This window comes from Triticum urartu, chromosome 4 (genome assembly GCF_003073215.2).
Source record: "Triticum urartu cultivar G1812 chromosome 4, Tu2.1, whole genome shotgun sequence".
In the NCBI taxonomy this organism is placed as follows: domain Eukaryota; kingdom Viridiplantae; phylum Streptophyta; class Magnoliopsida; order Poales; family Poaceae; genus Triticum; species Triticum urartu.
In genome coordinates this window covers 338,138,409-338,161,726 of record NC_053025.1, presented here as the reverse complement: position 1 = coordinate 338,161,726, position 23,318 = coordinate 338,138,409, and the positions used below count along the sequence as shown (strand labels likewise).

At 41.7% G+C, this 23,318-nt stretch overlaps 3 long non-coding RNA genes across 6 annotated transcripts; 1 reads left to right on the top strand and 2 right to left on the bottom strand.

Moving 5' to 3' along the window:
- Positions 1-458: 458 nt before the first annotated feature.
- Positions 459-1,274, bottom strand: LOC125553835. The gene is made up of 3 exons (XR_007304227.1): positions 849-1,274; positions 698-773; positions 459-621 (listed from the first exon to the last, which is right to left on the bottom strand). It is a non-coding gene; the product is annotated as an uncharacterized LOC125553835 (long non-coding RNA).
- Positions 1,275-2,071: 797 nt separating this feature from the next.
- On the bottom strand, positions 2,072-15,973 carry LOC125551618. 3 transcript variants are annotated; one of them, XR_007302940.1, is made up of 12 exons: positions 15,445-15,973; positions 15,101-15,322; positions 13,577-14,474; positions 13,258-13,451; positions 10,934-11,019; positions 10,778-10,845; positions 10,394-10,650; positions 10,191-10,268; positions 3,919-4,069; positions 3,551-3,643; positions 2,966-3,096; positions 2,072-2,863 (listed from the first exon to the last, which is right to left on the bottom strand). It is a non-coding gene; the product is annotated as an uncharacterized LOC125551618 (long non-coding RNA). The 3 variants fall into 3 exon arrangements; XR_007302938.1 differs by having other exon boundaries at positions 10,778-11,019; XR_007302939.1 differs by lacking the exon at positions 3,919-4,069 and having other exon boundaries at positions 10,778-11,019; positions 15,445-15,972.
- LOC125551617 lies at positions 4,475-7,381 on the top strand. Of its 2 annotated transcripts, XR_007302937.1 has the most exons (6): positions 4,476-4,905; positions 4,987-5,194; positions 5,536-5,868; positions 6,098-6,588; positions 6,740-6,804; positions 7,047-7,381. It is a non-coding gene; the product is annotated as an uncharacterized LOC125551617 (long non-coding RNA). The 2 variants fall into 2 exon arrangements; XR_007302936.1 differs by having other exon boundaries at positions 4,475-4,905; positions 5,536-6,588.
- Positions 15,974-23,318: the final 7,345 nt, after the last annotated feature.

Genomic DNA, 23,318 nt, shown 5'->3' with positions numbered 1-23,318 from the left:
GCGTATTCGGATTCGTCTCGTCTTTCTGAGCAACTTTCATATACAAAACATTTTGATCTGAGTTACGATTATTTTTCTATGAATTTTCAAATATTTAGTGAATTTCTGGAAATTTTTTATTTAGTTTAAACTGAATTGACCAAGTCAATTTGACTAGTCAAAAGGGGAGGTGTGAACCATGTGTCATAAACTTAAATATTTTAATCTAATTTATCTTTTTATCTAATAGTAGGGTCTATATGTCATATACACTACACCTAACCACTAATTAGCCTAACTACTACTACCAGTAGAGTGCCCGTGCGTTGCCACGGGCTCTTGAAATAGTTTGCAAGAGTTACATGTTAAATTTCACACGTACAAACAATATAACACAAACACAATTATTGAATAATTGAAGTCCATTTTTGGAATGTAAATTAATAACAAAAAGAAGGATTAACGACATGTCCATGTAACAAACTGAGCCATGTTCGATCTTAACATCTATTACAAAACTGTCAATATCTAGATGATGTGCTTAAAAAATTCTTTCACAATATCAAGAAAGTTACCTTTAGCTTCATTCCCACGTTGTTTTAGAAAGTATAATAAAAATTATTTCCTCAACTCATACCCATCCTACATAAATAATATATGTAGTTAGTATGAAAATTTCACGCCGAAGGTCTTAAATCATGTAACGGACAATACTTACCTCGCAAACCGGCTTGACCAATTCTTGACTGTTCCACCAGAACATAAAATGAAAAACAAAATAGCCCGACACATTCCTGCAGTTTTTAAAATTAATAATATAAAAAATATAGTGATAACAAAAAGAAATGTTTTTATTATGAATTCATTACCCGTCTATACTTGTTGAAATACCAACCAGAAATAAATGTTGTCATTTAGATATATCGGAATTCCAACCAGGCAGCTTTATTTCGAGTGCTTCTTTGAAATCCCTTGCAAAACTTTTAAATTTCAGTGCATGCCTCAAATTTTTATCCTCTAAGATTGTGATGTTTGAATAGGGTCTATAATATATAGACGACGTGCCTCTTTGTCGATGACGTATAAGATGTATCGGCCGATGGATACATAGGGAAGATAAATCTACAAGTGAATCTATTAGAAACAACAAATAAACCATGATAACAATAGACAAAATACTTTACTTATCATGTTACACGATGAGATGTTGTTGTCTATCCCAGGCCAGCTATCAAATAATGTTGCTAACGTCTGGATAGTTTCCTTCTCGCAAAACTTCTTACCTCGTGTTAACTCTAGCATCATGGACTAAGTAAAAAAGGAAATATTGTTTCAACATTTTGATACTAATGCCACATACTAAGTAAAAAAGGAAATATTGTTTCAACATTTTGATACTAATGCCACATAGAATGAAGAGTTACGATAACTTACACAAAATCTTAGATCCATGTAGTGTATAGGAGGGTATGTGAAAAATACTCCCTCGTCACATGCCAATTTTCTAGAAAAAATGTGTTTGAAATTATATAGTAAGAATATGAAGAGAAATGTTACTCGGTTATGCAGTCAACCAAAACAAATTCAAGAATATTAACACCATGCAGAATGTTGAAAGCTTCTGTTGACCACTGACCACCAACATGTTTTCAGAAAAATTGTGCCTCAAACAGTATATGAAAATACAATGGTAGTTTTTCAACCTGCTATGTGCATTATACACAAGTTCATATCATTTTAATAAGTTGACAATGTTCAGCTAATTCAGGCAGAGAACAAGTTTTCCTTTCTTAGTTCACCCGTTTGCTCATAAAAAGGAAGCTTAGAATATTTGATGTGCAGATTAACCAGAGACAATATAAGCTTCAGTATAACCCACAGATAACTTGGTATGGACTGAAACAATAAAGCTCCTTTAAACCATGGACATTTATTTTCATTATAAGCAGTGATCAACATGTACTTACTAATAATTATTATTCAAAACTTGATGTACTACTAATAATTACAAAAAATCCGCAAAGAACTTGAGAGGTAAGCACGGAGTTAATCAATAGTTACTACCAATAATTTTTAAATATAGAGATTCATGAGGGACAAAATAGGTATAGAACAACAAATGCACAATTGGCATTGTGGGATCAAAAGAATCTTCTATACAATATAATGCACCATCAGCTCGTCGCTAACTGCTTGCAAGAGTATTCTTTAACATCAAGCATAAAAAAGTACAATCAGAGTACCATTGCTCTCTTTCCGACGGTAGATATTCACCTAAACAACATGTTTGATAATCTAGTAACATGCAACTTTGTCACAACAATACCCACTCTCCACCCCAGTTAAACTAAAGCAAAAGGCTTCTCTAAAGACATAGACAGAATGTTGCTCATATCTAGCAACAACATAACCATCCCCTATCAGCCAATGCCCTCCATCCCTCCCTCTCTCTCTCTCTCTCACACACACACACACACGCGCGCGCGCACACACACACACACAACAAAGCTAGAACAACAACAGGTAGCACGACGCGGCCACATCCCATCGTCTCATCTCCCAGAGAAGGTGATACTGCTGCATCGCAATGGAGCCGGTAGAAAGGTTTGACCGCACAACACACAAACACCACCAAATTGTGGGGCCATTCGTGATCTACGCTTTCCTGGTTCCCACGGCGTCAAGGTTAATTTCTTTTGTGGGTCAAGATTTTCAAGAGAAGATAACCTCACCTCCGAGCCACCATGTCCATCATACACGCTGAGCATCTCTCCTCCCGTGACTTGGCCTTTTACTATTGTAGTAACAACCATGTCATCCCAGTACTTGTTATTCATGTTATTCTATCGATGGAATAATTTGAGTTTTTCGACCGAACGCTTGTCTGCATTTGAGGACAAATAAATTAGCTGAGACAACCAAGTAAATAAGTTCAAATTAATAGGATAAAATATAAATCGAGCACTGAGGCAAGTAATATCATTACCAATCTTGTATCTTCTTCCGATGTCCAAGCCATACGGTGTGCGATCCTACCGGGCTCTGAATTCGCTTCAAGACGGACGACAAGCCATGACCATCTAGACTCATTTAATCCTTTTGAAATGAGGAGCCTATCTGTTAAGGAACGCTAGGTTCAGACATGACTGATAGACTATTTCAAGAAACAATGGTACAGGCAAAAAAATACAAACAACTGCATGTTAGGATTAGATGGGAACCCGAGAAGCTACTAAACCTACATATCTACAACTAAGCAGGAATATTCATATGATTATACTGCACACAATGATTTGTATCTCAGTAAACTCCTTGCAGTCCAAAAGGAATCTGCACTACTAAGACCTACAAAGTCAGTTACAGAAAGTTGCTTAACTACATTATTATCTCAGAATTTCATTACATACTACAGCAGTAGCAAGAAAGCATCTTGGTTCAGCTTATGCAAGTACTATAATGTGATCTTAAGAAAGAAAAGAGTAAATTGGTCAGCTTACGCAACTACCAAAATTTTACCTTACACAATTTTGTTATAGTTTCACGCAAAAAAAATATGGCACAAGTGCACAACCTTTAGGAGCTGAAAAATACTGGATAACATCTCAATGAAAACATGTTGTAACACAACTGCACAAAAAGTATTATGCCAAGAGCACCAGCCCACCTGCAAAAATTGATGTAGGCCAGCTTTAACATTTTGAGCAACACACACAAAACAAATTAACCCTGAAGTCTTGAATTGACCATTGGGCATGCATTTAGCTTCACTATCATACTTCATATGTATGCTTTACTAAATCAATGATCAAAACATCATTGTCGTATCCAAAAAAACAGAACACGACTTTGACGCTCTTATAGAATATAATACAATGAAAAAGTTTAAGAAATATAAGAGAACACTTTCAGCTTCAGATGTATCAAGTATCTTACTATTACCTATCATTGTATGATGCTTTAGTTCCAAGAACTGACATGAATCAACTAAATGCCTTTCTTGAAAATAAGAAAAATATTGTTCCTTATTTTTGCCATCGGTTCCTCTGCTATTCTTGTTAATATATAACCAGAACACACATAGTGATAAGCTCTTTTGCAGGGACATGAAAAGATACATTAGATCTAGATGGATGGATGGATGAATAGCGTATGCATATACTTTGTGACAATTTAGAAACAGTATATATATATCACAAATGATACACCTTTTTTAGATCATGATACACTAATCTACTACCACTATAAAAGAAAGAGAGGACGGAGAACCAGATCATCCTATCCATCGAAACCTGCAATCTGATGGTCTACATCCCTCCAGCATACTAAACGTGTTTTACGCTTTAATTACCCACCATGCCATCTACTACCCCTATAAAAGAAGAGAGGGGCAGATCCAAACAATCAGGTCCGTACATTTATAACAATCTGATGGTCCATAATCCTTCCCTGTTTGATGCTACAAGCCACGCATTAAGGCCATCGCTAACCCTGCTCCGCGGTTAAAAAATATCTACCCACCACGCACGCACGATCTCTCGCCCCCCGCATCCTCCCGCACGGGCCGTTCCTCCACGCCCGCACGACCTCTCGCCATCTCCTCCTCCCGCACGGGCCATTCGCCGCCCCGCCGTTCCTCCCGCGGCCGTCAGCCGCAGCCAGAGCCACACCTCCCCGCCGCTCAGCTTGGCGGAGCCGCCGGAGCCACCCCCTTCGCCGCCATCCAGTAGCTGGCAACCGGCGCGCTCCCACGTCGCCGCCGGTGGGCCGCCGCAAGACCGTCGTCGGCCGCGTCCGTACACTCATCCATCTGCATAGCCCCGGCTTCGTCTCCTCCGCGCCGAGGCTGTACGCGCCCTTGATTTGGACGGCAGTACCACCGGGGCGCATCACCTTCTTGCGCCTCCCACATCGGCCTCCATCTCCATGGTTGTCCTCCTCTGTACCCAATGACTGTCTATAAGCTTCATGTGCATCAGTAGTTTTGAGCCACCAATCTGGATTGAACAGGTCGCAAGGGCTTGCCGGCAACACCTGATCTTTGATCTGGTTTGTATGCATGCGTGTGTGTGATTAGTTTCAGCGGCCACAGGGTCGTTGTAGTAAGATGATGCATCACGCATTGAATGGAACCATAAGGCTAGGAGCGCGTGCACACACTGGCGTCGGCGGCACGGTGTCAAGCTGCGGAGAAGGCATCCGGCGAGGCGGCCACCAGGTTCTCCATCTCCTCTTGAATTCTGCTAATTATCTTGGCATTTTATTGGCCTGTCAAACAAGAGCGTCCATCACCATCTCCCCATATACACTCGTACTGAACACCATACCCGACTGCTACTTTGGTACAGTACGGTGATTAGTCTTTCCTAATTCTCTTGACCAAAGCATTGCCCTTTGCTATTTCTCAGTTTCTATATCTCCGGATTAATCGATGAGTCAAAAGCTGATGCTTCCGTTTCTAAATCATAGTTTTGTTTTCAAAATCATAGAAAAGTTTGGGACGGCTAGACTATAGCATGCTCTGGACATCCTACTGATGCCGATGATTTTGCTTTGCAGGTGGATAAGTGGATGGCACATGTGTATATTGTTGTTGAGGGATTATATTCGACATTTTATTTTTATCCCAACACTAGATTGAAGTGGTGATTTACAAAGGATTTTTAGTGGGGCACAAGTGTAGATTGATAAAAAAGCATGCTGAATTGTGAAGTAGTACCATGCTAGAATTACTTGGCTACATTTTTTTTGTTTCTTTGATGCAATGTAATCTTTGTTGTTCCTGTTATTAGTGAATTTTCTAGAACATCGGGTAAGCACTATGCTAAAAAAAAGCTATTCTAGAAAAGGATGAGAAGAGCTATTCCAGAAAAGGATGAGAAGAGCCTCAAGGTACATTCTTTTTATTCTTCCAGTGTGTCTTACATATTTTCTAGCTTGCAATGCTTTATAAGATATTTCATATGGAGGTCAACGTTGAAAAAAAAGGAGTAGTCAACTTGTGGAGAACAATGTTAATCAAGCTCTCATGATATTCCCTCTGCTTCAAGATGTTTTCTCAACTATTTGTTAACATGCTTCTGAACTTTGATTTTCTTTACTAAACTAGACCATTGTGCAGGTGTTGGTTCATGATGGGTCGTCCTTAAAAATCTTGACAATTACCCTTGACACAACACATGGGATGTGCTCAATCCTACTTATTTTTGTCTATTATTTTATATATGTTTTTCACCTCAGAGATTTTATTAAATTTCAGTTGGGTTATAACAAGAGATGCAAATGAAGAACTTTATTATGGGTTTTCATAAAACAAATATGTACTTCCAAATACCTTGAAGGTTATTGATTATATGCAGCAAGGCCATTTGATTAAGTTGGCTCTTTTTTGACACCAATTTATATGCAAGCTATTTGAATATATATTTGCGAAAGAAAGTACAGAAGTGTGTTTGGGTGAGGCCAAGATTAAACATCTCACATTTTGTTTCAGAAATCATCTCTACTTTAAGTCCAAGAGGTCATCAGGTGATGAGATGGATGAACTCCCAGTTTGCATTTATTGGGAGCTATGAAACTGGTAAAATGATTATGGTTCCCGCAACTCCTAAGGTCGAGGTTTTCTTCCACATTTCTATAATTTTATTTATCTTTGTACTAATTTATCACCCATTATGCGTTTTTTCTCCTTTAGACTAATTATCAGAATATACTGGCCAAGAGACCGTTCTTACCTTTGGTATTGCATCTTTTTTCTCAACAGCCTATTACATTGGAACTTGGTGAAGAAGACCTATTCCTATTTGAGTATGTTGACATTGACAAAAGGTACATGCTGCATGCTGAGACTTATATACCCTATGTGGAACTTTTCATGAAATCATATCGAGAAGGATGTTACCTCCCACAAAGTCTTTATTTGATGTCTAGGGCTTGCCATTTGTCATGTTTATATGTCCAGTAGAGTAATCATAGCAGCTAGATTGTATCACCACTAAAGTCGAAAGCTTCGGAATGGATATATATTATATCTTATGTTATCTTGGTATCTAAACCGCTCCTATGTGCAGGCAGCAAAGGGAACAAGTATTGAAGGGGGCATAAAGAACTATGGGAGAAGCGTCCATTTGACAAGCTCAAAGTCATTGGTTCGCACTACCGTGGTTATATCAAAGATTCAATGGGAAAGAAAGTTAGCTTGTTCACCATCTTGACTGCATTTTCATTGTTTCTTATTAGGCCTGAGATGTAGATATACTGGTAGGCATTCTTCACCCATTATGACTGAAGCCTGATTATCACATTGTATTGCTATGCGTTACAAACTGTTTTTGAAATGTAACTCCTGCACATCATACGAGAACTTGGTTTAGATTATGATTATTCATTTACATATCATTATTTATACTCTTGTCTTAGAGTAAGAAAACTTGGTTCTTTGAAGTTCAGATTATGAGTTCACAATTAGTTTAATCCTGACCATGTACAGTTTTTTGTATAAAATGGTGCGTATTTTTGTACAGAAAGAAGCGAGAGCACATGGTATTTATAGTTTCTGCTTACCTCTGACCTTGGTTACTTTGAATGATTATATGCTTACTCACCGAGTATAATAGCTCATTTTTTGTTCTTTGAACAATTGAAGGTATTACTATACTCACTGGTATAATAGCTCAATTTTTGTTCTTTCTAACTACTAAGTGATAAAATGTTATGCTGCAATATTTGGTTCCTGTTTTAGTGGAAATTGGAGCTTTTACCTATAGTTTGCGGAAATCTGTGTTTTGAATACTTTCAATGAGGCAGAGGTTAAATGCTCTGTAAATAAAGACAGACAACAAGGATTAGTGAGTTTATGTCTTTGTTTGTACTGTTTTTATACAAGGACAACAATGAACGACATATGTACTTTTCATCCTATTTGTTTCTAGCATGTAAATGTAAGTATTTCTTCATACACGTGAGAAAGAAAATATTAGTTCTTACATGTTTGAGGATATGTATAACCATAATATGTAATGCAATTGTGGTGAGGTAGAACGAGGAGGAGAGGTGTGTGATGCTAGACATATTAGCAAATTTTTTAGTTTAGTTGATTACATTCATGAGTGTTCTTCCGTTGCAACATACGGGCCTTGTTCACTGCATACACAGATATACTACTATCTTATAGAATATGTTGATCAAGGATGAAGAGGTGGATAAGTTTGTGGCTTTAGTTACTGAATGTCCAGATCTGGCTTGCTTCTCAACTAGGGCCTACATTTAGAGAAGACATATTCATATGTACGTGATTTATAAGGTCCTTTTTCTATACATGTTTGCAAAGTTTGTCGGTATATTATGCAGAGACAACTTGCCATGGTCTGCGTAGATGTGTTCTTTATTTCTCAATTTCTTTTGCTTTAAAACGATGTTGATTGGCTGAAAGAACGGTTCTGCATGGTTTGCACTCACACCTACTTGAATTTAGAGTTTTATTAGCAAATCCATTTAGAACAGTGTTACCATTTTACATTTTTCTACAGAAAGTTGTACACTGCAGGGGTCTATACCCACAAACCAATGAAGGCAACTCAGAAGCTTTTCCCTGCCAATAACCAAGATTCACAAGGATAGGAGGGCAGAGATATCATGCTGCCATGGAACTGGTCCATTTGTCATTGCCTTGCTGCTTTCATGTTCCCTGATATTCAGTAGCCATATACTTTTAGGACTTAGGATGTGATTTCACATGCGTCGCTGATCATAGTTGATGCTTTTGTCAGTTCAGGGTGAGCTATTTTGTGTACAATTGCTATTGGTCGTGTAATGACTGGCTATGCATGGCTCTGTTTTATTGAGCTTAGATGAAAATTTGATGGACCACCTAAATTCATACGAAACAAACAAAGGCTAAGTAGAGCCCCAAATTAGAGACACCATGGATGTCCATCCTGATCACTATTAGATTTTGTCATCGAAGAGCTACTAACAGACTTACAATCTCGAACGACTACCTGTATTTTTCAGAAAATTTGTTGACCTGGCCTTATTTGGGCATAGGACATGCCTGTATGTTTTGTGAAAGTTACAGGAGGCACATTCTATTTAAAATGGATAGATTGCAAATTTTGTTATACCTCCATTGGTCAGGACCTGACCATGGAAGAATGAACCCTAAATGATGTCAAATTATTGGTCAGGATCTCCACATAATATTTCACCAGCTTAGGCATCTGCATTGTCTGTTAGACAGGTTTGGTTTTTGGTTATGTATGGGTCCTTGCTTAGTATGGCCTGGGAAACCTGACTGGTTATGTATGGGTCGTCGCTTAGTATGGCCCGGGAAGGGCTGGCCACTGAACCACATTAGTTGTAGGTAATGAGTAGCCTTATTTTGGTGATAAAGATGTGATATCAATGCAACATGCTGGTTTGCTACTGCGAGCGGACCGACACCGTTCTGCGAGGGAGGCGAGAAGCACTGGCGAGCCGGCGACAACTGTTCTGTGTCGAGTGAGGCGGTGCTGCAAACACCGTGTTTCATTGATGCGAGTGGTGACGCGGGGCGGCCAGCGTCGACTACGGTGGAGCTGTGGAGTGGGGCACTGCAAGCAGTGGTGCGGGAGACCGACGTCTGTTGGGAAGTGGCGCAACAAGTGGTGCTGAGGGGGCATGGGAGCTAGGGTAGTGGGGCAAATCCAACGACGCACATGACCTGATCGTACAACTCAGGAGGGGGGCGGTCGCCGAATGTGATCGCCCAGCTGACGCCTGATGTTTCCCTATTTGGGTATGGGGAACGTTGGTTCATGAAACAATCGACACGTCTTTATGACTTGGGAATTCTATCCACCTTGCATCAAATTTAAAATCCTCTAAGAGAATTATTCTATGTTATGATAGAAATATTTATGTTCCATAGTATAACATGCTTTCAGTCGAGACGTGCATTGCACGTGCATGCTTACTAGTATTTTAAGCAACTGATTTTATGATGAAAGTAGTATTTTCTTACTTTGTGCTCAACCTTCCTAAACAGATATAGCATAGCCGGCCATATCCAACCATAGGGCAGACAACATAGCAGCCAAAATGTTTTATATTGCAATTAATTATAACAAACCGGACAAGAGTAATCTTCCATGGGATGTATTACTACAAATTGATAAATCATATTTATAAGAAGAGCTTGATAATAATATACGTCAAGAAAAAAGTACCAATCTTACCATGTATAATTTGGCACATGTCATCAACTTATCTGACTAAAAGATAGCATGGTATTTCATCTCATGGGTATCTGTAAACTGGAAAAAATGTGAACTGAAGCAATTACCATGATACATTAGAGTTAGAAGGATGTGCACTAACTTCTCTTCTCAAGCTAGCTCCTAATCATGCTCAAACATAAGGCATATGAAAGAAGTGATACCTGATGATTCACCATATGTTGCAACCGCTGCTTCATTCTTCTTGCAGTTTGCATGGTTGTTCCGCTGCTCCCCACTGCCTCGCCTTACTGCTGCTACTTGCTAACGCCGCCCCGTAGTGCAGCTGCTGCTGGTCGCTGCCTCATCTTGCTACTGCCGCCCGCCGCCCTGTAGTGCAGCTACTGCAGCTGGTGGCCGCCGCAACTTAGTGTGTCTACCAACATCCGGATGCCCTCAGGCGCCACAGGTCACCACGCACCTCACCACAGATCCACAAGAGAGATTGAAATAGTTAGTAAATTATAGGCCTAAAATATACATACTTATTTAACTTTGTAAATATACATACTTATTATGCAAGTAAAGTAATACCATACGAGGCTTACCAATCAATGCTGCTCTTCAACTATGTCCCCTAAGAAACTGGTCCTCACCGCAGGTCACGTGCGAAGATCTGTAAAGCCAGAATCAAGTAGGCAACACATGTCATACATTATTTCCCCCATAGGGATTTGTGAAAGGGCGACAAAGACGGTGATAACCATGAGTGAGCTAGAGGAGGGACGCCATGACACACTGGACGTTGTAGATTCCGGTCATTGTGAGTTTCATCCAGTGGTGAGGTGTCCTGTTGCAGCGTATCATTGGTCAGGTGATGATTAGCAAGGAGTAGACCCATTCCAATAGTCTCGGGCTTAGGAGAGGAAAATAAGACTTCAATGCACATAGTTGATCAAGTGATGCTCAAGGTTAACAATTTAGTAGCGACTCAAATAAATATAAACAAAATGCCGATGCATTCTTAAACTGGAAACATTGGACTTATAAAAGTTTCCATTTGTAGTGCTATGGCAGAGATGTGGATGAAACTACAATGTTGTCATATGATCATGTACAATAATAAGAACTCAAGGTGAAAGAATATATTTGCACAGAAACAATCATGTGTTGTCACCAACTACATCATGCTCTATATACCCCATCACCAACTACGTATAACATGTGAAAATTTTCACAAGTGTCAGATTTGAACTAAGTTGCATCTATATTGTCTTGAAAAAAAACTATAGCATGCTTCAGCATCTTGATGTCACTGTTTCGTAATGCCAAATAAAAAGGATGCTGGCATTGCAGTACGACTGAAACACTAAAAACTAAGTGCGAGCAGCTCAATGAAACTGAGATCTACCTCTTGGCTAGTTAACAAGAGGGAGAACTAACAACATCAAGGTAACCATTCTTAAAAGTTATAATTAACCGCTGAATAACTGTAGTTTCCAGACTAAGAGTTCATAAGTTATTATTATTATTATTTATTTTTTTTAATTTTTTTTGTCGGGTGCAACCAAGTACCCGTCCCTCCCGAGCCGTCCCCCGCGTGGGCGACCGAGAGGCCCCAGATCTCATTGCCGCCGAACCTCCCCCACTTCTCCTCCTCCTCCTCCCTCGCCGCCGCCCAAGGGCGCGGCCAGGCGAAGCCTAGCCGTCGCCGGCGGCGGCGGGGACTCGGGCCCTCTCACTCGGGTGGGGCTGGTGCGGGACAGCGCCGCCGGGCCGGAGCGTGGCGGCGGGCCGGTCGCCACGGCGGGTGGCGGTGGCGCCTCGGCGACGTCGATTCCTCGCGGCAGGAGGCCTTGCGATCTGGCGCGTCGCGGCCACCAGGGACGGCGGCGGCGTGTCCGGATCGGTTCGCGGCGGCGTGGCCGGATTGCTGGTCGTCCGTCGGCACGGTGGTGGGTGCGACTCGTCGGCAGCTGGGCAGATCCGCGGGATTCTACCCTTGTCTGGCCCTTGACAGCGCGGGCAACTACGGGGGAAACCCTAGATCTCCTTGGGATCGAGCGATGGCGGCGCTTTTGCGTCGTAGTCCCTCTTTAGGGCATTATTCTGGAGTTTGCTGCGGTTGAAGGGACCAGCGACGTCGGCGGCGCACGTCTGGTGGAGCAACTGCCGATGAAAATCGCGCCAACTACGGTCATGGCGGACGATGGCGGCGTCTTAGATGTCATTCCCTTGTCGAGGCATCGTCGTTGCAGTCTGCGTCATCAGGCTCGGGATGCTCCGGGGGAAACCCTAGATCTGGGTCTTCCGGATCGGACGATGATTATTTCCCTCCTAGGGCCATCGTTTTGGAGTAAGTGCTGGCTAGGCGGATGGTGGAGCGGTACTTCATCTCACACATCGATGGCGGCGGATATCGGCGGCATGGCGCTGTGGAGGCTCGGCGTCCGATGCACGGAGATGGACTCGCGCAGGAGGAGGTTGTTGTCTGGCGTCATGGTGACGTCAATGGCAGAGTGGCCAGACAAGGTAGAAGCCTCAATATGTTCTGAAGACGGACCTGTGGAAGATGGTGGCTACGACACACGAGTGCGTCTGACCGGATTGTGCCCCAGACCCGGTATGTGGCTCGGCTGGGGCTTCCGGCTTTTGATGTTAGGCTTAGGTGAGTGGTTTGGGTAGTGGTCCAGCTAGCACCCCTTCATCTTTTTGGATTGGAGTAGCGGCATGTGTTGCTAAGATGGTGGATTCAGGCACATTATTGTAATACTTTGTAAGGTCCTCGAGAATAATCAATAAAGTGGCCGTATGCATCTCCCAGATGCAGAGGCCGGGGGTCATCCTTCTTTTCTAAAAAATAAGTTAGGGGCCACATTAAAATCAAAGCATCGCTAGTTGATAAGCAAAGCAGAACAATCAAGCATATCAACTACCACAGGTCCACAATCGGCTCAAAGTACTAATCACTTCCTCTACGTCAGTCCTGAAATCTGAAAATAAACATAAGCAGAATCTCATGAAGCAAGAACTACTTCTGGAATGCAAATATCATCACAAAAGGGAAAATCATGCTTGTCTATCTCACCCTAAGTGCCCAGAATTTTTGTCGCTGCTGCTGGCCACGGAAGAAAGTGGACGCGCTAGGAGAGCTCTGGCAGAATATTTTCTCTCACATGCCCGTGCGTTGTAACGGGAGTAACAAATTCTTGAACTCTCGTAACAACTCATTTGTGTTGCCACTTCTCCCTTACATCACTGTCGTAGAGCATAGCCACATTCCTATTCACAGCGAACTTCATCAGTTTGTTTTATTGCAGTCTAGAAATCCTAAATTAAGTAAAAGATTGCATCATCCCAGCATGAATTTTTTCAGTGAACAACTAATAGGGTACTACTTATGCTACCTGACATCCTAGATTGTAGGACCATTGGGCGTTGAGGCATGGGATTGCAGTAAGGATCTCCTCGGTGACCTCATATATCCCTTGCATAGAACAGTTACCAGAAACAATTGTGTGTGTGCCCAATTCGATGTACAAAATGCTAAACATGTATATACTTGGCACGCAATAATTTCCTTTTGTATCATGTAAAACTACACTTATGTTTGTCCTAGCTGAAAATTTCTCCTTATATTTTGAAAGGAAATATCATACGCTTTTTGTTAGAAATGAAGATTAGTTACACGGTAACAGTTACATGAAAATTTTCATACGGTTTTCTTTAAATATAAAAATCGCTAGTCTGGAGTACTTCATACATGCTTAATTATTTTGGTCGGAAAGATTTTCTTAATTCTGATTAAGAAACGATTATACATTCAACAATAATAGAATAATCTAGGAAGATGGTAAATACTAAACTGTCCAACATATAATAATATATTCTGAACCTAGGCTTATGCCTTCGCCTAATGCAGAGGGCAGAAGGATTAGCTATACAATGAAGATAATCCGATATTTAGCATGTGTTATGAAGAAACAACAGACAACACACTATGTGTACCATCTTTGTGAGAAACATCATCTGATTTCATTGGCAAACAAAAAAATTCACTATTGCCTATTGTCTAAGGTTTGACTCTGAATGCAGTCCTAATCACCTTCCCTTCTTTTTGCTCATAATCCAGTTAAGAATATTATTCTTGATATAGAAACATAAATAATTGTTTTCTTGGAGAATGGATTTAATGAACTGTAAAACAATCCAGGGAATTTAAGGGTAAGAGATTACTTGCCTGCATATCGGGTGCAAGAGTTTGGTTCATCCCGTCCGCAGCCTCACTTAAAATTATTGCCCTCCCTGAAAATTAGGACCAATGAATCTGCTTCAAATTACTTCTCTGAACTCTTCTTGTCATCTACATCCATATCACAGCGAGTCTCCTGATGCTCATAAACGAAACAACAATGGAGGCGAGGCAATATATGTTTCCTGTCAAAGCAACCATCTAACACGTACCATGACTCCATATGAGTAGAGATATTGTTTCTACTCTCCTACCCAGAATTATTTAAAGAAAGATCAAAGCTGTAGCAAAATCCTCAATAGGCTAATAGCAATTATAGCACACTCATCCAAAAAATAGATAAAAATAGTTTTGTCTGCATACGGGAACAGGCTGATCGTTGTCTCAGCTAATAAGCTCCACATCCATCCATACAAACGAACTGCTGCTTTTAATAAACACATCGATCTCCAAAGAAGAGGAACGCTTGTACAGGCGGCCGCACGGGGAGAAGACGATGATGAATACGCGGTAAAAATAATTATCTAAGGTATGTTACTTGCATTTCCTTAAAAAGAAGGTGGAGCTTCACTATTCCAGCAAGAGCTACTGCTATTCATAGCTCATCCATTGATCATGTAGTATAGTATATGGTAATTGTGGAATGCAGTAGGGACGGAGAATAGTTGGATAAGTTGACCTTTGTTAGCTGCAGCATACATGTTGATGATACCATGGATCATTGTCTTTGTCTTCTTCGTCCATGATTAGGACGTAGGTGTCAGACCACTTGTACAGACAAACACATTACACTGATGCTGTTCTGAATCGAGTAGAAGAATTCCATGGTCCGAACTGCTCTACATCACATACGTAGCACTACTGCCAGCTGCGGAAAACTTCCTTGAACACCATCAGGGGTCTGGATGTGTGCAATTATATGCGTCAGTCAAATACAATAGTTGATCGGCTAGAACAAGCATGGGGATAATGAATGGCTGGACATAGTCCATCTATCGATGACTCATCCCTTGGTCTAATTACCTTCTGACGTTGAAGGGCCTGATGATGCCGGGAGCGCCGGCTCCACGGAGGACGCAGCTACTGACGCACTTGGAGGTGCACCGAGCCGCCTCAGGTGACCCCGGGTGCTTGATCTGCTCCACTTTTCAGTTGCCTTCTGCTGCTTCTGGCTGGGATGGGCGTCCTCCGGCCACCGCCAGACCGCCACGCAAGCGCACCAACGCCCGCGTCGTCAGGCCTCCATCCCCCTGGGGTCTTGCCGCTTGAGGAAGAGGGTGAGAGGGGCAGGCTTGGGAAGAGAGAGGGGCTCTACCAGATTCGCCGCCGACGCCAACAATGTCTTCGCCCGTCGTCTCCATCCTTCTCCTCCGCCCCAACACGGCACCACCGTTGCCCCTACTTCACCACCCAAGCGGTGACGACCCAGCCGGTCCAACCCCTCAGCGACGCGGCTGCCCCGCTCCCATCCTCAGTGTCCCCAACACGAGTTGGCGGCTGGGGTTAGCCGCAGGGGCGCGCGCAGGGAGGGAACGACAAGGAGGTGTTGTGCATCAATTGGGGAGACAAGGGATGAGCCGGTTTGAATCAACGTGAGTTTAACAACAATAATCATGGTAACGTGGCATCATTAGTAGAGGATTACTGTAGCTTAATTATTCGGGTGGCACAAACATGGTAAAGAAAGAGAATCATGGGTTTAGAAATCCATACTCTTTCCACCCAAACCATCTAAGAAAAAAGATGAGAAAGAATTTAAACGCTTTGTTGAAATGCTTATGTCAGTATTTTTGTGAACTCATTTGGATGATATTTTAAAGGTGTCCCTTTATGCTAAATATCTGAGAAATATTGTCACTAATAAAATGAAAATACATGAAGCTGAAATCTCCACTATGCTTGTTAATTATTCTTTTAAGGATGGAGTACCTAAGAAATTAGGAGATCTAGGAATACCAACTATACCATGTTCCATCAAAAGAAGTTATGTCAAAACTGTTTTGTGTGATTTAGGAGCGGTGTTAGTGTTATGCCTTTCTCTTTATACAAAAGACTTGATTTGAATAAACTCACACTCACTGAAATATCATTGCAAATAGCTGACAAGTCAACTACCATATATATCGATGTTTGTGAGGATGTGCCTGTTGTGGTTGCAAATGTTACTATCTTGACAGACTTTGTTACACTTGATATGCCCGAGGACGACAACATGTCGATTATCCTTTGTAGACTCCTTTTGAACACTGTAGGGGCTATTATTGATTGCAACAAAAGCAATGTCGCTTTTCATATCAATGGTAATGAGCATACGGCGCACTTCCCGAAGAAACAATTTCAAGTGAATGGTATCAATGTTATTGAAAAAAATTCGACAATTACTGTTGGAAGTTTTAAACTCCCTCTACCTACTGTCAAAAAGAAATATGAAACACTTACTGTTGAGGAGATGCTTATCCCTATTTAGGTAACTTAGTGTTTTACGAAAGTTCTTCGGGTTCATGCTAATTGAAAATGGTTGTTAATAAGACTTGACCAACCTTATTAATGGGTTGTTTTCGACAGGCACGTGGTCGATGAATTTAGTAGGCACAACCTTCTATACCCACCTTTTATTTTCTATTATTTTTAGTTAAATACAATAAAATGCCATGTTTATCCCGTTTTCTGAATTTTCCGTGCAATAAAAAGTGCCCGAAAATGAAAGTGCTCAGAATGACGTGAAATTTTGACACGAATTTTTTCTGAATATTTAAGAATTTTTTGGTACAAAAAACACCACAGGGGGTGTTCAGGTGGCCACTAGGCACCAGGGCACGCCACACCCACCTGGTGCGCCCTGGTGGGTAGTGGGCCCCATAAGGCCCGCCTCACTTATCCCTTTAGCTCACTTCGTGACCTAGCTCTCTCTCTCTCTCGTGTTTTTCCTCTCAAACCCATGAATTTTGATCTCCTTGCTCGAAGCTCCGTTCCCGAAACTGTTTTGGGGGATTGCTAGTTCGTATAGGACTCCTCCATTGCTCCAATTAGTTATTGTTCTAGTGGTTTATATTTTGAGTAATTAGCTACTCTTGGTGCTGCTATAAATGACCTTGCATGTTGAATTCCTTGAGTTCCAAGTAGTTTGAATGCTTGATATGGCCTCTAGGAATCCATGTGAGTAGTTACTATCAATCTTGTGAAGTTTTGTTGACATCATTTTGTGGCTCAAAAATTTCAACTTGTTCTTAGGAAGATGGACCTTTTTCGAAGGATTTCATCTAAGAAGAATTCCGAGGGAGTCATCGGTGAATCATCAGCTGATGACATCAACACTCCACGATGGATGGAGGTCCGGCCGTGCGAATGGCCGCACATTGCCTTCATGGAAGAAGTCGGATTCCACCAAGAGTTCAAGCAGTTCATTGCAAATGCTGGACTTACCAACTTCCTGCCAGATGAGTGTGACCAACACCAAACCCTCACGAACTCCTTTGTGCAAAAAATTTATTTTCTAAATAGGCATGAACCTCCTGCAGTGCGGTTTAATTTATATTATAAAACCCATCAGATACCGCTCACTGAATTTTGTGAGATATGTTTAATTCCCTCTGATGGGGAATTAAGAGTGCCTAGACCGACAGAGTTTGAGGTCTTCCTCCTCACTTTGAAAGTGGGTGGGGGAAGGGGCATGTCGAAAGCCACAACCACTATTCTGCAGTTTCCTTCTGTGCATTACATTGCCTTATTTGTCACGAAGTGTCTGACTGCTAGAGAGAAGGGCGGTATACTTAGTGCCCCTGGCCTCGCCATTCTAGTCATGCACTCCACAATGACCACACCTACAACTTAGGGGCTATCATTGAAGGAAATATGCCCTAGAGGCAATAATAAAGTTATTATTTATTTCCTTATATCATGATAAATGTTTATTATTCATGCTAGAATTGTATTAACCGGAAACATAATACGTGTGTGAATACATAGACAAACAGAGTGTCACTAGTATGCCTCTACTTGACTAGCTCGTTAATCAAAGATGGTTATGTTTCCTAACCATAGACAAAAGAGTTGTTATTTGATTAACGGGATCACATCATTAGTTGAATGATCTGATTGACATGACCCATTCCATTAGCTTAGCACCCAATCGTTTAGTATGTTGCTATTGCTTTCTTCATGACTTATACATGTTCCTATGACTATGAGATTATGTAACTCCCGTGTGCCGGAGGAACACTTTGTGTGCTACCAAACGTCACAACGTAACTGGGGTGATTATAAAGGTGCTCTACAGGTGTCTCCAAAGGTACATGTTGGGTTGACGTATTTCGAGATTAGGATTTGTCACTCCGATCGTCGGAGAGGTATCTCTAGGCCCTCTCGGTAATGCACATCACATAAGCCTTGCAAGCATTGCAACCAATGAGTTAGTTGCGAGATGATGTATTACGGAACGAGTAAAGAGACTTGCCGGTAACGAGATTGAACTAGGTATTGGATACCGACGATCGAATCTCGGGCAAGTAACATACCGATGACAAAGGGAACAACGTATGTTGTTATGCAGTCTGACCGATAAAGATCTTCGTAGAATATGTAGGAGCCAATATGGGCATCCAGGTACCGCTATTGGTTATTGACCAGAGACGTGTCTCGGTCATGTCTACATTGTTCTCGAACCCGTAGGGTCCGCACGCTTAAACGTTACGATGACAGTTATTATGAGTTTATGCATTTTGATGTACCGAAGGTTGTTCGGAGTCCCGGATGTGATCAGGACATGACGAGGAGTCTCGAAATGGTCGAGACATAAAGATTGATATATTGGAAGCCTACATTTGGCATCGGAAGTGTTCCGGGTGAAATCGGGATTTTACCGAGAGTACCGGGGGGTTGCCGGACCCCCCCCGCGGGTTAATGGGCCTACATGGGCCATAAGGGAGAAGAGAGGGGCCGGCCAGGGAAGGCCACGCGCCCCCTCCCCCCCTACTCTGAATAGGACAAGGAAGGGGGGGGGCGGCGCCCCCCTTTCCTCTTCTCCCTCCCCCTTTCCTTCTCCAACAAGGCAAGAGAGGGGGGAGTCCTACTCCCGGTGGGAGTAGGACTCCTCCAGGCGCACCCCTTGGGGCCGGCCGCACCTCCCCCTCCCTCCTTTATATACGGGGGCAAGGGGGCACCCTAGGACACACAAGTTGATCCTCGTGATCGTTCCTTAGCCGTGTGCGGTGCCCCCTTCCACCATATTCCACCTCGATCATATCATTGCAGTGCTTAGGCGAAGCCCTGCGTCGGTAGAACATCATCATCGTCACCACGCCGTCGTGCTGACGGAACTCATCCCCGAAGCTTTGCTGGATCGGAGCCCGGGGAGCGTCATCGAGTTGTACGTGTGCTAAGAACTCAGAGGTGCCGGAGTAACGGTACTTGGATCGGTCGGATCGGGAAGACGTACGACTACTTCCTCTACGTTGCATCAACGCTTCCGCTTCGGTCTACGAGGGTACGTAGACAACACTCTCCCCTCTCGTTGCTATGCATCACCATGATCTTGCGTGTGCGTAGGAAATTTTTTGAAATTACTACGTTCCCCAACAATCATTGCATCGTCTGCACATTAACAGAACTAAGGGTAAAATCCATGGTGGTATTTATGCCACTCGCTTAGCGAGATGTTTTAGTGTTCAGATACGCCATCATGATTTTCCGTTGCCCAGAGCTTATCTAGATCACCATGCGATGAAGAACCACCACTTTATTTATGCTTCTGATTCTTTTAACCATATTTGTTATAACTTGGTATTTGGTGAGAATACCCGTGATATTATCCCGTTGCCTGCACCTACTTTGTTTGATTCTATTGCTAGGAACGGATAAACCATCCTACCAGCGGATATTGTTGCCTAACAGAACAACCATGCAGCGGTAGAGGAGCAGCCCAGTAGTGGGACGCTCAGATGCCGCCGCCTCAGCACTTTCACATGGGACTGGATGGCTATTATGGGTGGCGATTACCAAGCTAGGTCAAATGCCTAAGCTTGGGGGAATACGTATTTCCACTGACATTATATTCATGTTCACACACTTCATTGCAGTTTTTTGGTGTTAATACTTTTTCATTGTATTATCCATGTTAGTTTTATTTTCTCACTTTCTTCTTATGTGTTTGAAAAACTTTGAGAGGACCCAAAAATATTTCTTGCTTCTTTTCATTTTTTTCTCTAGTTTAATTTAGTTGCAGTATTAAAAGAAAACCCAAAAAGATTTCCCGTTTCTTCTTTTGCTTGTTGGAAGCTTTCCCGTGTAAATGGTTTTTCTCGTTTCATTTTCTTTCCTTAATTTGCTTTCTTTATGAAAAATCAAAAACTCCAAAAATATTTCAGTGTGTTTCTCTAAAATTCTTTTTTTATTGAGTTGTATTAAGGAGAAGACCACGATGAAAATGACGAGTGGCTCTCATATGCATTATTGTTGATCTAACGAAGAGCCCATATTATTGTCTTCTCCTCTGAATAAAATATTGCAGATTCCAACTTAGTCCACGACACTTTTGCACTATTATTATTTTCACATCATTCGGTTGTGGAAGTGAAAGGCAATAATGACGATATTTGATGAAGTGATTGTGGCAGGGAAAAGCGGGTATGAACTCAACTTGTTTTTGTTTTTGTAACTATGTTTAACTTAGTATCCATGATTTAGCATATTATGATTGAACATGTTTGCAATGACAATTAGAAATTACTAGGAAAATCGCTCGTGCTTTGCACCGGGAGATAGGCTTTAAACATGTGTTATGTGACCCACAAGAGCATCTTCACTGCCTAACAAGGATATAAGTCCCCATCCTGAAGAAAACCAAAACTATGAATGTAAGAATGTCATAATATAAAATTACTTAGAAAATTGTAAAAACGGGCCAGCCGATCAGCAATAGGAACAAAACAAAACTCATGAGAGGAATACAACAACAATAGTTTTCAGCGAGTGAAACTTGCTTCTAACCATCAGGATTTGATAAGTTGCTACTAACTGGTGGCACAATGAGTATTCTTTTCTAGATGCAGTAAGTTCGGTTTCCAACATAACAGTAGCTACCTTGCATGCATGTTATGTTTCACCGGAAAAAAATTGATAGCAGATCTCGTACTGAGAACACAAACAACTCACACTTTAAATTGAGATGGCTCTTCTTCACAAAATAAAAATAAGATGTAGATTTTCTTCGTACTGAAAACACAAACCACTCAAACAACTGTGGCAGCTTTAAGCACTCTCATCAATGTGCCTATGTCAAACCGATGTAGATTTTCCAACATGGATTTAGTGACAGCAATAAATGATTCACATCCAGTAAAAATGAAGAAGGGAAATAGAGGATAACTGGAAACTCAAAAAGGAAGCAAGCAAAAATGTTTTGGGTGCTTACAGTCCGATCCAAATACCTTGTTTCATTCGAGGCAAAAGTTGAAGTGCCTTCTACAATAATATTAGTCATGTCCACCTTGGCAAGCCTAGGCAACGCAAAATAGAAATTCATACAAAAAAATCAAACATTATTCATTCGCAGGAAATTAACATGAATTTTTTAGCGATTCTGCAAAGAGCAGTTGACATATTTACATTGTATGATAATTTTGTAAACGAAAAAAGGATCCTCGAGCTTATCCTACACGTGGTGGTAAGAGTCTCTGATGTAATGGACGCGTACATAAGAACACAACAACCTGTGGTGATTGGAGAGGTGGAGAGGTGAAGCTAGGACAGTGTTAGTCAGGCCTAGGGTGGTGCAGGGGGGGGGGAGGGTAGACTAACAAGGATTACCCATTGTATGTTTGGGTAGACTAACAAGGGGAGGTGAAGCTGAGGGTAGACTAAATGGGCAACCAACTCAGCTGGTCCATTGTATGTTTGGAAAAACAAGGATTACCCATTTAGTCTACCACGCAAGGAGGATTTTCGGTCGCCTCATTATTTTGGCCCACCCTGCCGAGGGAAGCCACACAACCGAATAGGCAAAGCTGGCCCAAAGCCTGGTGCAGAAAAGTATGCGATGGTGGGCTGAATCGAACTCTAAACCCTTTTAAATAGTCCCATACCGCTACCTTAAACTCAATCTTTGTAATTTATATACATCTTCGAGTTTCCTCGGTATCAAGGAGCCATCTCGGGAACCAGTAAAGAAGGAAATAGGTCCTTCCATAATAAAGAAGGAAAGAGAGAAAAAATAAATAAAGAAAGAGGGAGGGATTTCATGTCTCTTAACAGAATAAGGAAGATAAGAAAGAAAAAATAAAGAAGGAAAGAGGAGGGCGATTTCATGAGTTTCCTCGGTATTAAGGAGCCATCTCGGAAACCAATAAAGAAGGAAATAAGTCCTTCATAATAAAGAAGGAAAGAGAGAAAAATAAAGAAGGAAAGAGGAGGGATTTCATGACTCTTGACATATAAGGAAGAAAAGAAAGAAAAATAAAGAAGGAAAGAGGGATCGGATTTCATGTGGAAAGAGGAGGGGGGATTTCATGTCGTATGGCAGAATAAGGAAGGAAAGAAAGAGGGCGGTCTCCAAAAACAAAAATAAACGTTTGTTCTTATTTTTCTGCTCGACCCACTAGCGCTCGTCACAAACTCTTACAATGTTGGTCACCAAAGCACAAGTAGGTGGACTCCCTGTTGTGTGCGACACAAACTCCGCACTTTACTTTGTCATATTAGCCACTGATGGAGGATATTTGTACAATGCTCCTAATATAATTGCCCCGCAAAAAATGCTTCTAATAACATTACCCCGCAAAAAATGCTTCTAATATCGTTCAACACAAATAGTGCTATGCTACCCATTCCCTAAACCTATCCAACACTGATTCATGGAAATATTTGTTGCCCCATAGTGAAGCAAGAACGTTGTACTAAGACTT